This window comes from Myotis yumanensis, unplaced genomic scaffold, assembly GCF_028538775.1.
Source record: "Myotis yumanensis isolate MYYU_CA2020_CCGP unplaced genomic scaffold, mMyoYum1.0.hap1 SCAF_14, whole genome shotgun sequence".
Taxonomy (NCBI): domain Eukaryota; kingdom Metazoa; phylum Chordata; class Mammalia; order Chiroptera; family Vespertilionidae; genus Myotis; species Myotis yumanensis.
In genome coordinates, this window is record NW_027223765.1 from 25,250,005 (window position 1) to 25,266,517 (window position 16,513).

The 16,513-nt window shown below is 39.5% G+C and overlaps 1 protein-coding gene across 6 annotated transcripts in view; it reads right to left on the reverse strand.

Moving 5' to 3' along the window:
• The window catches only part of CPNE4 (copine 4), a 343,236-nt gene that overhangs the window by 129,813 nt on the left and 196,910 nt on the right, over positions 1 to 16,513 (reverse strand). The gene's annotated exons all lie outside the window — the stretch shown is intronic.

Below are 16,513 nucleotides of genomic sequence, written 5' to 3' on the forward strand. Positions count from 1 at the left end.
AGAAGAAAAACCCATCAAGGATTAGGGCTTTTTATTATTAAGCTTTAGGCAAATTAATTTTATGGTGCTTCACCTTCTTGCAAACCATAAATACGCTCCATCAAGTCACCATGGCAAGCAGTTCAAAAATCTTCAAGGAAGGACCCTCAGAGAATGAGCCATGTTTCAAGGAGGAAAGTCTTATTAGACGGGATAATCTGAAGCTTTGTATTTAAAGATTTAGTGTTGTTAGGTAATAGGGCAGCAAGATGGATCAATTATTAATGACTGCCTGGAGCCTTAGAATGACAAAGAGTCTGAGGGCACATGTGGGCTCAGGAGGAAAGAAATCAGTCATAGATTAGCGATGTCTGGTGGCACAGTAATGGTAAATGACTGTGTAGGTGCCCATTTTAGCCAATCTTACTCTACATAGGATATGTAACTCATAATTCCCGGCATAAAAAAGGCCAGGAAAATGGATATGAAGATAACTGCCTTGGTCTTGAATATACCTTACTTTGGGGTTATCATGTTTACTCAGTCATTTCGATTCTCTAGGCTTCAGTTTCTTTATCAACAGAATGAGACTTAGAGGATGAAAAGCCACATTCACCCATGGCAACATGTGGTAACTGCCCTATTCGTAAGGGGCACTCATGCTCCAGTTTCCAACCTCTTCTCTCTCCATGAATTTTCCTGCCTAGCCTCTAGACATATCTTTGCAACATCTGGTCCATATTTGTAGAATAATGAGCATATAATAAGTTATTTAATTATATTTATATGGTATATTTTGATAGAGAATTTCAAACTGATCCCAAAGAAATAATTTATAGGTGGATCTGATATCCTTAAGACACAGACAAGGAACCTTCTCTCCTGTGGATGGAAGAATAGAGTGAAAGGCAGGCTTACAGTCCATCCAATTCTAGTCTATTTCCCTCTGCTCTAACCACCCCAAATGGCACAACTGGCTGATTTACACCGACCCTTCTGCTTTTCTTCCCACTTCTTGATTTTCAAATGACGATCCCACATGGGTATAAAGTTCACAGTGGCATCAAGCCATGCAGCTCAGACAGACTATCCAAGGCAAGCTCCCAGCATGCAACACTGAATGACGAGGTGTTTTTGAAGAAAATGACTGGTTGGAAAGAAATGAAGCAATACACATTGGCATTGCCAAGGTAGGTAATTTCCAAAGATAATCTCAGGGCCAGTAAAAATCCTAACAGCACATCGGTGCTCAGGAAAAGAAGGAGAATGATGATAGAAGACGCGCTCTCAAAACCAACTGCTTATTTGAAAGATGCTTCAAGCCCTTCTGCATCCCAGCCATTATGGCAGATGATGATCTTTTCTGGAGACTGAAGCCAGGTTTGATCTGAGCAACGGAGGCTAAGGTAGCTCATGTTTCTCCTTGAGATGTGATAAGGTCAAGGTGATTGTTCCAAAAGACTGTCCACTGACTGATGTACTGGTTGTATCAGAATCAAGCAAGCAGCTTCCTGTAAAACTCAGATTCCTGTTTCTTCCCCCAGCAATTTTGATTCAGTAGTATAAGGTGGTCATATCAGAGATAAAATGGAGGTTCTGAACACTAACCAACCCAATCCAGTTTGGATTGTGTAGAGACAAAGTCAGTATGCCTTTAAGAAACAGTTCAAAGCTATGCATATAATGACTGTCTGGTACTTTAGCTTATAAGGGCTGCTGGAACCAGGGGTGATGAACATCTTGCTCGAGGGCTTTATACAGCATGCCAAATCATTTGGTCTGGTCCTGCCAAGGCATTAGTGGAGAGTTAATTAAATGTTTGAACAAATATAGCAGGCCAATTTTTAAGTTGATAATTTTGTATGGCCCATGAATGATGTTATAAATATCCAAATGGCCCTTGGCAGAATAAAGGTGCCCCACCCCTGCTAGGCAAAGGAGATGAGGTTGTTGGGAGGTAAGCACTAAACAATGTGATGCTATTAGTGGGGAGAAGGTGAAGGCAGGGACCAACACCAGTGCCTGTCACTGAACGGTCTATGGTTTTCCGGGGAAGTACAAGCCCCTATCCCAAGGGCAGCAGAAGCCGGTGAAGAATGACATGGATGGCCAGAGAGACAGGATGCCTCCAGGGCAGGCGTATAATTAGGCATTCCTTCAAACTGATATTCTTTAAATATCTCTGCAATATTCATTTAGTGAGGATAGGAAGAAAATTAATTTTCTCTGAATAAAGAAGGGGTAGCTTTCTTTATGTTAAAAAATAGAGGAGTTATTACAATTTTTCAAACCATACAACTTCCAAGGGGACATATTAATCCACATAAAATTGCGATAATAAAGTCAAAGCACTGAACCACCAGAATTGAATAGCATTATTCAATTTCAGGATTTCGGCTGCTTGTGGCTGCTGATTTCAAGTGACTGCCTATAGTTGCAACAAATATATTGTGAGTCTCAAAATCACTCAACAGAGAGAGGTTGGTGCTAGTGAGATATGACTTTTTTTTAAACAGTTTTTTTAAAAAATATAGTTTATTGATTTTTTACAGAGAGGAAGGGAAAGGGATAGAGAGTTAGAAACATTGATGAGAGAGAAACATCGATCAGCTGCCTCCTGCACATCCCCTACTGGGGATGTGCCGGTAACCAAGGTACATGACCTTGACCGGAATCAAACCTGGGACCCCTCAGTCCCCAGGCCGACACTCTATCCACTGAGCCAAACCAGTCAGGGCAAGATATGGCTTTTATTTTCCCATAAGTGATTTTTCTACTTCCATAGGACGAAAGTTCTTTAACATTCGTTGGTTATATAAAGAGTCCCATGTGGAATCAAGTATACTGGTGCCATTTTTGTGATATGTCTACATGCTGAGGATGCATCACTTCTGGGGCCTGGCTGGCCTGCCACATGGACTGGGGGTTCCTGCCCACCAGCTTCCAAAACTGAAAACATGTCTGATATTGGCAGCCTTTGCTTCTTTAACTTAAAAAGCCCTGGGCAGAAGCTGACCTTGCACCTTGAAACATTTGTCTAGCCTAGTGGTTCTCAATGGGGGTGACTCCCTTTCCCAGGGGACATTTGGAAATGAGTAGGAGTGTTTGAGGTTGTCACGATGAGGTGACATCACTGGCTACTAAATATCCTACATTGTGGACATTAATCCTGATGAACACAGAACTCCACATCCCTCGGTGCTAGTAGTTCTCCACCTCAACTAAACAAATAGAGAAACTTCTCCAAGGGCTCTTTGGTTTTCAGAACAAGCCACATGAAGAGACTTATTAGCCAAGGGAGGAACAAAGAGCGGGATCCTCCCAATGAGAAACTTTGGAAGTCACCCCATTTCAAGTAAAATTTTTTGTGGGAATAACTTCATGGAACTGACTCCTTAGGAAATCATTTCGACCTCTGCCTAGTAAATGATTTCATTCCTTCTTGAACGGGTGGCAAGTTGGGTGGTGACCAAAGGAGATGGTAACTTTTCTGCTCAGGCAAAGAAAGGGGTGAGAGAAAAAATGATGAACTTTATTTGTACACATTCTTACCTTCCCACAGAAGGCATTTACATGTTATCTTCCATTCTTACTGTCATTAACTTTAAAATATATTTTTATTTCACAATTTAACATATTTCAAGTTGGAATGCATGTTATAATTGATGATATGCCATTGTTTAATTGGAAGTATTTTTTTAACTGGTAATACATCAAATAGTGTTTCATTTTACCACTGATTTATCATTGTACCGATGATTCTATTAAATATGTCACCCCCATTTTGCAGATGATAACATAAAACTGCATCAGAAAAGCAGTGGCAAAAGCAAGGCTCAAACCTAGTCTGTCTGATTCCAAAATATATGCTCCTTCTACCATGCCATTTATTACAGGCTGAATAATGTCAAAGTTTAAATGTTGAGATCTGAATCCTCAGCACCTTAGAATGTAACCTTATTTGGAAATAGGGTTGTTCTAGAAGTAATTCATTAATTGTAGTCATACTAGGGGAGGGTGGTCCCTGATGTGATATGACCGGTGTCTAATAAAAGGGGAAATTTGGACACACACACACACACACACACGAAGATGCCATTTGAACATGAAGAAAGGTACTGGAGTGATAATGTGCTTACAACCCAAGGAACACCAAAGATTGCCAGCCAACCACCAGAAGCCAGGTGACAAGCAAGGAACATAATCTTCCTAGTGTCCTCAGAAGTAACAAACCCTGCCAACATCTGATCTCGGACTTCTAGCCTCCTAAACAGTGAGACGATACATTTCTGTTGTTTAAGCTATCCAGACCAGCGGTCACCAACCTGGTGGTCCGAGAGGTCCGAAAGGTTGGTGACCACCGGCAGCAGTCGCCAACCGGTGGTCTGCAGGCCACTGGTGGTCCGTGAGGTTCAAAAGGTTGGAAACTGCTGAATTCCAGACTATGCTACTTTGGTATGGCAGTACTAGGAAACTAATTCATTCATTCCCTTTCTCTCTCTCTCTCTCTCTCTCTCTCTCTCTCTCTCAAAACATCCAGCCTGGGACCTCTCAGACTTATCTCCAAAAAGGCACTCTTCACCCATGACATGATAAGACATTCAAGTGTCCTAGAGTAAACTTAATAAGTAATTCAGAACTACAAATGCCTCTCTCATTATTAGTCCATTGAGACCTCCCTTCACCTTCCTGCTATACACTTAACCCCACTTTCAAGTAACAGAGCCTCTTGTGTCAGCTCGGTTCTGTTTCTGGAGCTCAAGGGATGAAACTGCTGGTGAGCCTGGAGCTAGATGGTCCTTTCACCTCCTGACATAGTCCAGGTGGACAGCCAAGTCACATCACCTTGACCAGGAGTGCGGTTCAGAAGTAAATGAAATAATCACCACCCTATGCCCACTTTCTGAGAGGTCTCTAATGCTAAGACATGAGTCCTGGTCTCCCTCTTCCTTTGCTGTCCTCCCCTGCCCTTCTAGGCTGATGGCTCCATCCACACAGAGCCTGAGCCAACCCTGACTGGATGGGCATATCAGCAGGGGTCTCACATGTCTTGCTGTGTCGACCGCCTCTGTGTTCTCCACAGCTGTTCCTTTTCCCCAATGTGAATGCCCAGTTTGTGTGGCTTAGTTTTCTGATCCCTGCTCCATGTCTCACTGCCTTGAGCCCCAGCCCACTTAGCATGGGGGTCTTGTCACTTGACCAGTGCTATACAATGAACTTCTCATGATGATGGAATTGTTTATATCTGCACTGTCCAAAACGGTAGCCACTTGCCAGATATTGCGATTGAGCACTTGAAATGTAGCTAGTGGGACTGAGGAATTCAATTTTAAGTCAGTGAGTGTGGGGCCCTCAAGAATGGGATTAGTGCCTTTACAAAAGAGACCCCAGAGAACTTCCTTGTTCCTTCCATCACCAGGAAGAGGACTCTCACCAGACGTCAAATCTGCCAAGGTCTTGATCTTAGACTTTCTAGAATCCACAACTGTGAGAAATAAATGTTTATTATTTATAAACCAACTATCTATGGCAGTGGTTCTCAACCTTCTGGCCCTTTAAATACAGTTCCTCATGTTGTGACCCAACCATAAAATTATTTTCGTTGCTACTTCATAACTGTAATGTTGCTACTGTTATGAATCGTAATGTAAATATCTGATATGCAGGATGATCTTAGGCGACCCCTGTGAAAGGGTCGTTCGACCGCCAAAGGGGTTGCGACCCACAGGTTGAGAACCGCTGTTCTATGGTATTCTTCTATAGCAGACTGAACGGATTAAGACATCAGGTGATTTCGCTTAAAAATCTACCCAATAGCTTAAAACTCTTAACCAATACACAGTTAATGGTCCATATGTACAAAGACATCAACAAAAGAGAATGTGTGTATTAGTCATGCCTTTATATTTTCTATGTTTTGACACCTTGGGGCCTTGTTGGTACTGAAGGGGCATGTTCCTCCCAAAGATGGCCAATTCTTAGAGATAGCAAAGAAGCCTGGACTAGGCGTTCCACATGTAAACCAACCAAGCCAGAGACCACACCCCAACCACCTCCTTCATCCAGCTCTTACACTCCAGATCACCATTCCCCTGCCCTAACCAGGGCCAGGTATCAGCTAACTAGTCACCAACACTGTTCCCCAGAGCCCACTGAAATTGCTCAACCTAGCTAATCCTAAACCTGCTAACTCTGCTGGACCCATTCCTTCTTATGAAAACCACAATAAAGGCTCTTGCCCATATTTTCTCCCAGTCCTTTGGCCTTCTGACTCACCCCAGTGCCTCTCCATGTGGCCTTGTGTGACATGTAGTCCTTCCTGATTCTAGAGAACTCACTACAGACTTCTTCCTTTATGATGGTCATCTCCATGTCAGTGTGTCTTACCATACCAGATTAAAATAAATCCTGGGTACCCTTGAAACAATTTAACTGTGGGCAAGTAGACAGTCTGATAGAGAAGGAACAACTAAAATGGAAATTTAGGAATTATTTTGTGGATTTAAATTGCTTTTTGCTGGCCTCTATGATCAGTAAAAGAAAGAAGCTGATGTTTATTGAGCATCTACTATATGCTACTATACTTACATTACACTACTTAGGTCTCTGAACTCAGTAATATTGCAAGGTAGATACAATCAATATCTTCATTTTGAAGGTGAGGAAACTGACGCTTGAGGAATTTATTAAGTAACTTGCCAAAGTTATACTTGCAGCTTCTGAGAGTGCTGAACAGAAGGCCAGGCTTTCTGTTACATGTATGTATGTATGTATGTATGTATTATATCCCAGCTACCTCTCTTTACACCAAAGATGAAAATTAAAGCTGCCTTCCCTAATTCTGCTTTGAGTTAGCAAAGACAGAATGGGGAAGGTTGTTTCTCATTTACCACAGAGCCAATTGGATTCTTGAGACAGTAGCATATGCTAGACTTGACAGATGCAAAAAGCACATTTATAACCAAATAATATGGGTACAGGATATGATAAATAAGGTACTTAAACTCTGTCCATTGTAGCTTCTTAGGGAGCTGGGCTGTGGCTGGTAGAACCAGGTGTTTTCCAGCCATGGTTTCAGGCAGGAACTCCTCATCTGTGCTGGGCTAAATGCATTAGCTCAGCTCCACGTGTCCACAGGATCTGAGGCTTCATTCTTGGATTGCTTTTATTTTTCTCTCTATATGGGTTCCTAGGTCACCTCATCTAATCTCATAGTTTTAAATAAAATTAATAAATTTATGACTTCCAAACTTATATATAAAGCGCAGATGTCCTCCCTGAACATCACATTCCTCTAACTGGGCTGTCCCCATCCCCACCCTCAGGCAGCGGCACAGACATTCTGCCCAAGGGGAGAAGCAAGCCTTAAAGCAGCTCTGCCTGAGGGGGCTCCTTTGACTAGGAACATCACCTGGAGAAGTTATAACTCAATGCTTTGTTGTTAAAAGCCGTGGAGATCTTGGTGAAGAGCAATTAAGAGAGGGCTAGTTGTCTTCAGATCCTAGTAGCAACAAGCTTCTTGGTAGAGCAGCCAGAAATGAATAGAGAGAACCAAGGAGAGAGGCCAAGAGGAGCCCTCTGGGGTAGGAAGGCTGTGGGCCTGCCCCAGGCTGCAGCGTCTCAGGAACAATCAGAGCAGGGCATAGGGCAGACTCAAAAACATTTCCGAAGCCACACAGAGATCCTTCAGCAAAACATGGAGGCCCTACTAGCTCAAGGAGATTAAGCACAAACTCAGACTAATGCTAGATGAACATGAAGCTTCTCTGACCCGGGGTGACTCCTAGGAAGCCCTGCTTTAAAAATGAAATCAGCCCTAGCCAGTCTTGCTCAGTGGATTGAGCGTCGGCCTGTGGACTGAAGGGTCCTGGGTTTGATTCCGGTCAAGGGCATATACCTGGGTTGCAGGCTCAATCCCCAGTAGGGGGTGTGCAGAAGGCAGCTGATCAATTATTCTATCTCATCATTGATATTTCTATCTCTCTCTTCCTTCGTCTCTGAAATCAATAAGAATATATTTTTAAAAAATGAAATCATACTCATCCCTGATGTTCTAGAAGACGCTGCCCTTACAGGACAGACTGGAGAGAGAATCTCAGAGCTACCACCCTGTTCCTGAATATAAGGCAAAATGGCAACCCCCTGAACACTGACACAGCCTCCTTCCCACCCTCCACCCTGCCTCCACTCCTACATACATGTCCAATGAAAGTATGAAAATCTAACTGGACAAGGAAATTCAAGCATAGACTCAACTGTCCACTCTGTCTCTCCACTTCACATTTCACAGGCATCTCAAACTTTACATGTCAAAACAAAGCTCCTCATAACCACTCCTGGCTTTCTAGGGAAAATTAGAAAAAAGATTTCCAAATTAACAAGGGGAAATGAATAGTAACTTTATCATAGTAGCAAAAATAAGGAAATGAACAAAAAGAAATAATAATGTTAAATAAGTAATAAACATAAACTAAGGTGTAACGAACAAAATAAAGCATAATGCAGAAATGTAAATAGACTGGAGACTATACAAAAACTGTCTTATTGGCTTAATGTAGTTTACAAGAAACAGAGAAAGTAATAAAAATTAAACATAAAGGAATGAATCCAATGGGATAGCAATCTAAAGAAAGCAGGCTTAGTGGTATTAATAGCAAAGAAGATGGAATTTAAGGTTAAAGTATTTAACAGAGTAAACAGGTGCCATCCTATATAATAAAAGCCTAATAATATGCAAATTGACTGAACGGCAGAACAACCAGTCGCTATGATGTGCACTGACCACCAGGGGGCAGACGCTCAACACAGGAGCTGCCCCCAGCCTGCAGGCCCCGACTGGCGGCAGTGGGGGGCCGGGCCAGCGAGCGGGCGGTGCCAGGCCAACCCCCATCACCCCGCCGGTTGCCCTGCAGATTGGCTCTGATCACCTGCCAGGCCCAGGGACCCTACCCATGCACAAATTTTGTTCACCAGGCCTCTAGTGTAGTTATGTCTATGAAAAAGATATGGGTCATAAACCAGAATATATACAAACATAAAAATCATCTATACATATGAAACAAACCCTATGCAAAATACTACAAAAATACAATCACTATGGGAGATTTCAATACACCTATCTCAGAATAGACAGATTTATTAGATAAACAATAAATAAGTCAAAAGAAGAATATACATATACATACTCTTATTTTTGTACTAGTCACATATACATATATACATATATACATACATACACATATATACATACTTACCCTCACTGAATAGGATTTGTTTTCTTTATGTGTAGGGAACATTTATGTAAATTAACTTTATAATAAGCCTCATCAAGTAAACCTTAATAAAGTTTAAACACTAGAGATTTTATAGGATACATTCTCTGAAAAAAAAAATCCAATAAAAATAGAAATAAAAACTAAAAAGTGACCAAAAATCTTATTTACTGTGAAGTTTAAAAACAAAATTCATAGATAGTCTTTGTATTAAAGAGAAAAAAGACATTTCAAACAACCAGAAAAAGACTTTTCATCAAAACCTATGGGACTCAGAGAAAATTCTACTCTTTGGAAAAAGTGTAACCTTAAATGCTTTTACTACTAAGGAATAAAGAATAAAAATATAGAAATGATACTTATCCTAAGAAACTAAGGCAACATTAAAATAAATCAGAAAAAAGTAGGAGGTGGAATTAATAAACATAAAAGTCTATATCAACAAAATAGAAGACAGAAATATAAATATGGGAAAGAAAGAGGAAATTTGGGAGGCGGTTCTTTGAAAATAATGTAAAATAAGAGAGATCAACACCTAGAAATCTGATTATAGATAAAAGAGAAAGAACAATCATAGATGCAGGAAGGATTAAAAAATATTACATGGAAATTATTTCCTAAAGGGGAAATGATTTTTAGCAAAATATAAATTACTCAAGCCTATCTCAGAAGTGGAAAACTTGAATAGACCAACAACTGTAGATGAGACTGCAAAGGTGATTAGAGCTCTACCATTGAAAAGGGCAGAAGGACCAGATGGGTTCACAGCTGAGATTTATCCTAACCTTTATAGAATATATAATTAGGATGTCACCTCAACTGTTGTAGGCCATAAAAAAGCTAGACAGCTCCCCAGTTAATTTCATGGAACCAGCATACATTTATTACCAAAATCTGATAAAGAATGATAGGAAAATAGAAAAGTATACACCAACTTCATTTAGGAATATAGATATGAAGTTCTAAGTAAAACATTGGCAAAGGAATCCAGGAGTGTATACAAAAGTACATTCTGATCAAATAGAGTTTATTCCAGTGATGCAAATAGAGTTCAATATCAGATAATTTATCAGTTCAATTAACCATAATACATTAAAGGAAGGAAACTGTGTAATCATATCTATAGACACTGAAAACAATACAAAAGGCAAAAATGACTGGAAACCACTTAAATAACTAGGAGAAATAAAATCTGAATAGAAAACATAAGATAATAAAGCCATTTCAATTAAAGTCATTAATGAGGCAATAATGCCTGTTTTTACTATTTCAATTGTTTAAAAGGTTGTTTGAAAATATATAATAAAATTAAATAACTAGAAGCTACACTGAAAATTATAGCTAAAATGACCTTTTTAAAAAATTAATTACAGGATAGTATACCTACAAAGAACTGAGACACTAATGAAATCTACCAATATTAATAAAAAAGTTTGATAAGGTGCCTGAAAATAAAACATAAGGATTAAATACAGAAAAATTTAAGAGCTATTGACTTCTCTTTATTTTAACAATAATAACACAGAAATGGAAATAGGAAAAATAGTCAATGGTGATAAAATATTTTTTACACTTAGATTCAATTTATTTTTAAATTGCATCTTTTTATTTTGAGTTAATTGTAGCTTCATATGCAATTGTAAGAAATAATACAAAGATATCTTTGTACCCTTTACTCAGTTTCCCCCAATAATAACATCTGACAAAACTATAGTGCAGTATTATAACCAGAAAACTGACATTGATATAAAATATTTCCAACACCACAAGGATGCCTCAGATCTCCTTTTTCATAGCCATACTCACTTCCCTCACACCCCCAACCCCTTTTTAACTGCCAACATTCATTAATCTGTCTTCCATTGCTATTATTTTTTCAATTCAAGAATGCTTGTTAAGCCCTAACTGGTTTGGCTCAGTGGATAGAGCGTCAGTCTGCGGACTGAAGGGTCCCGGGTTCAATTCCGGTCAAGGGAATGTACCTTGGTTGCGGGCACATCCCCAGTAGGGGGTGTGCAGGAGGCAGCTGATCGATGTTTCTCACTCTCTATCCCTCTCTCTTCCTCTCTGTAAAAAGTCAATAAAATATATTAAAAAAAAAAAAAAAAAAAAGAATGCTTGTTAAAAGGACTCAAATGGTATGTAAGCTTTTGGGGTTGGCCTTCTTTACTCACCACAATTCTCTGGAGATTCCTCCAGGTTGTGGGTTTCTAGTTCCCCTATACTGCTAAGTAGAATTCCATGATGGGGAAATGCACATTTTGTTGAACTATTCACCTATTAAAGAACATCTGGGTTGTTTCTAGTTTGTGGCTATCACAGATAAAACTGCCAGGAACATTTGGGTAGAGATTTTTGTGTGTGTGAACATAAGTCTTAATTACTCTGGGACAAATGCCCAGGAGTATAACTGTTGAGTTTCATGGTAGTTCCATGTTAATTTCTAAAGAAACTGAAAAAATTTTTCAGAGTGGCTGTATCATTTAACATCTTCATTAGCAATGAATTAGTGATCTAGCTTCTCCAAATCCCCCCCAGCATTTGTTATTGTCATTATTATTTATTTTAACCACCCTGATAGGCATTTAGTGATATTTCAGTGTGGCTTGAATTTGCATTTCCCTAATAGCTAATGATGCTGAACATCTCAGACGCTTATTTGCCATTTATATATTCTGTTTGATGAAATGATGCTTCACGTCTTTTACCTATTTTCTAATTGGATTTTGTTTTTTACTGCTGAGTTTTGAGATTTTTTAAAATATACTCAGGATGGTCCTTTGTTGGATATGTAGTTTGCAAATAACAAGGAACTTTTCTTCCCACGTCCTAATGGCTTCTGATTCTTTGAGTTAGTTGATTCACATTTAGAGAACATACTGTGTTAAAATATGTAACTTTGAACACAAGAAAATGGCTTCTAGCTGCAAGAGTGTAGTTGATTCTGTAGGTTAGGTGCTTCTGTGACATGAAGCTATGAGCCATGGCTCCAAACTGTACACCAAGGCACCACAAGGCATCACAGTGAATGCACAGCAACACTGGATATGTTCAAGAGAAATACAGGGATATTTTCTATCTATTGGCTAAATTGCAAACTACTAGCTCTAAGTAGTTTACGTTTTCATCATCAGATCATTACTACATTTCTTTTAATGTCATGATATCTTTGTGAAACTAGATTTTTGGCAGTTACTAAGATGTGGAACAGGAAATGAGAGTGGTGTGGTCCAATATGATTTCAAGGTGTGAGAAGTTGTGTAATGCCCAAAAGGCACGTGCAATCCTTTACCAAGTAACTATGATGATCACAGAGTGAAACATAAAATAGTTTTCTTCCAATTTATTTGGGCAATTTTTTTCAAATAACTTGCTCCTTAATAAATGGAATGAGCCTAGATGCACTGTGAGAGAATTATAGAGTCACTAAGGGAGCCAGGAAGGCAGCATGCTCCAGGATGGCACGGAGTAAGCGAAGGCAATTCAATCCTGCAGAGGAGGCAATGGTTGCAACTACTATGAAAATAGCTACATGGGCCACTGACAGATGAGCATTACCTAAATACAATAAACTCCTTCTTTTGTGAACTTGTAAAAAAAAATTATTTTTAATCCTGCAAGTGCTACCCACTGACTACTCATATTTACCCCAAGGAGTTAATTGCTATTCCATCCACTGCCTCCATTACAACCTGAAGGGATGAAAGAATACAAAACAATTACAAATTGATTACTGTTCCATTGGATCTTCAGGAGCCAAAAATCTGAGAGCTGCCTTGCTAGGAGACTCAATAGGTTTGACAAGTTTCTTAATATTCAGAAGCTGGGCATCAGATCTATTCAGGATTTACACTTCCCAGTGTTAATTATTTCCTTTGTGTTTTTTGTAATGGGATTTGTTAAATACAAAGGACACATGTCTGCCTTATTATATCGTTATTCACTAAATCACATTAGGATCATCTGCCCCATCCTATTATAGGCATTCTTAATCCTTTTCCAGAGAGACTCTCCTGTCCAATTTCAAAATGTAAAACTTCCCTGGCATGTTTAAGAGAAATTCTTGAGAGTGTACTTCCATAAAGTCTCCATTCCCTTCTGGGAGAATGTCAATAAACTCATCTAGGTCCTCCTGAACTGTAATTATTACACCCCCAAGGGCCGTGCACAGTGTGCCATGTGTTACTGGGATTTTATGGGTGACTATGAAGAGACAGTGGGTAAAAAAATGCCAAAAGCTTTGGTGTTTAAAACACTTTGTCATCTCTTTTGCCGAACACAAGAAGTGTTAATATAGTCTTGATAATTAGACATATTGCCCGGAATGACAGGGTGCTACTATTGAAAAAAAAATGGGAGTCATAGAGGCAGAGATCTACAGGAAAGTAAGCTTCTGCGGACTTTCATTAATTGGTGGGGTGCCGGGGGGGGGGGGAGGGGCTCTAGGTTCCCACAGATCATGAAATAATTTGGGTCAAGTTCAACCAGATACACGAGGCAGCTGACACCTGTACTTAGTACCTTTATAATTCTATGCTCTTGCTGTTTCTGATTGCATTTGCCTCTCTTAGAACCCTAGGACGTACAGCCCCACAGTGATGTCTTGGGTTAACGCTCAACAACTCTATGAAGAGAAAGGAGCAAAGACAGATGTTGAAATGGAAGTAGGTAGGATGTCTGAATGTTTCTCAGAAAAACAACAACACGTGATTCTCCAGCTGAGAGCTGAAAATCTGCATTAGCAATGTGAACAAATTGGGAGGCCTTTTTGAGTGGAAATAAATGGCTGGGTTACTATTTATAGTCAATCAATTAAGGAGCAAATGATAGTACCCACGTGATGTCCCCCTGCTGGGTGAAATATAAATAACGATCCACCATAATGCCCATTTTATTAAGGCTCTTTCAAGCAACTTTCATGTTTGCTTCAAGGGAATGTCATTTTTAAAATAAGTGACTCCTGCCCCTTCCATCAAATTCTCACTCTCCCTTTATGGTTAAGGCCAAATATCCTGGAGAGAGAAGTCTTAGTTGGCTCAACATTGCCTATTTCCTCTGTATGTCTGAATATTAAGAGGTGCCCAAAGAGTGTCTATTTTATGATCTTTCTGAAATCCATTTAGGTGCACCCAGTGGCCACTCAAATGAACAGCTACTAATTATTTTGCAGATTCTATACTAAATATTCATATACCTGATCTCATTTAAATCTCACAAATGCCTTAGAATGAAGATAGTATTATTCTCATTTTGCAGATCAAGAAACTGAAGATCACAGTAGTTAGCTTACCCCAGTTTTATTCATTCATTCATTCTTTCATAACTGTTTATAGAGTGCCTACTGTGTGTTACACACTATTGTAGTTACTGAAGATAAAACAGTAAACATAAAGGAAAAAGTCCCTGGATTTATGGAATTTGTATCCTAATGGGAGATATAATCAGCAAATGAAATATGGAAGATATAAAATATACTTAGTGATTAACTTAGTAATTATATTGTTGTACATAAAAAAATAAATCAAGAATAGGGATAGGAAACATTAAGGGGATTAGAGTTTTAAATAGGATAGATTGAAATGGCCTTACTGAGACATGTGGTGGGTTAAAAAGGGCTCAAATTATTTTTCATTTCTATTCAAAAAAGATGTCTATTCACACATCTATTTACTTCTTATGAAATCTGGCCATTCAGTGCCTTCTTTAGCCAACAGCATTTGGTGGAAGCTATGTGATGCTTAGTTGCTGGCCTAGCTTCAAGATGACTGGCAGCTTCCACGTTGGTTTCTTCTATGCTCTGAGCTGTTATGCAACTACTGTTACTTCTTTGAGATGCCATGTTGTGAGGAAGCCCAAGCTATGCATAGCAAGATTTACAGCGGGTGGGTGGGGGGGGGAGAGATCCAGCCATCCTCAAACTGTTTCTATATCCACCTATTTAAGTCTTCCCAGCTGAGGGCCCAGACATTGGGGTGCAGAAACAAGCTTTCCTCTCTGTGCCCTGTCTGATGTGCTGACTCACAGAATCATGGGATATAACAATAAATTGTTATTTAAACCACTAATTTTTGAGGCTGTTTGATTGACAACCAGAAGAAAAGTCAACTTTAATAAGTGTTTAATTGAATTTATTGGGGTGACAATGGTTAATAAAATTATATAATTTTCAAGTGTACAATTCTATAATACATCATCTGTATATTGCATTGTGTGTTCACCACCCCAAGTCAAGTCTCCTTCCTACACACCCCTTTACTCTCCTCTACCTCCCCCTACCCGCTTTCCCTCTGGTTATCACCATACTGTTGTCTGTGTCTATGAATTTATTTGTTTTGTTTATTTGCTTTTGCTTCATCTTTTTACCTCAGTGGGTATGTTCTTTTGAACAAAACCAACTTAGAAACTGCCCTCATTAAGTAAAGAACCCAGCAGTTAAGTGACAGAGGCAGATATGGGTCAGGGCTGCCCGTCTCAACCAAAGGCTGTGCCCTTAACTGCATTATGCCTGGTCAAATCAGAGACAGCTAAGCTTCTCCATGATATCTTATTTCTAAACTAAGGTTCAGTATCTTAAGATATTTTTGTTTAGGACAAACAAGGAACTACTTGCTTTTGTTACTCAAGTTGAGAATTAATATTGAGTAATAAGTAGGATGAAAAAGAAACCACAGGAGAAAATACCGGCTGGAGTTCAAGCATTTCTAATGCCTTGTGAGGCTTCATTGTTAAAGCAATAGTATGACTGCTCAAGATTAAGAGGAGTGTAAGATCGGGTGAAGTGGCTGGGGCTGGGGCTGAACACCAATTTTACCTTAAAATTTCTGTGAGCTTAAGAGAGTCACTTAGCCTCTCTGAGTCTCCAACATCTCACCAGTATAATGAGAGATATTTTCCAAATGCAATTTATGAAACATTACCTGGCAAGATATTCTGCGGGGGGGGGGGGGGGGGGGGGGGGGGGAGAAGAGAGAGAGAGAGAAAGAGAGTTTGGGAGGGGGTGGAGAGTTGTGCCAAATAAGCTGGAAGATTCGGCATATTCTGTCCCCTTCTTGAAGATCCACAATACCAATTAGCAAATGAAAGACCCTGGTAAGTTCTGTAATGGGCTTGCGGACAAATTGCATGTAACTAAAACATTATGAACTTTCTTGCCCTTAACAGTGCATTTTATGTCTGCCAAGACAGGGCATGTACCTATCTAATCTCACTGTTGTGAGCTGAGGTTGAATCATTTATCACATATTAGGATGTATAGTCTGTAG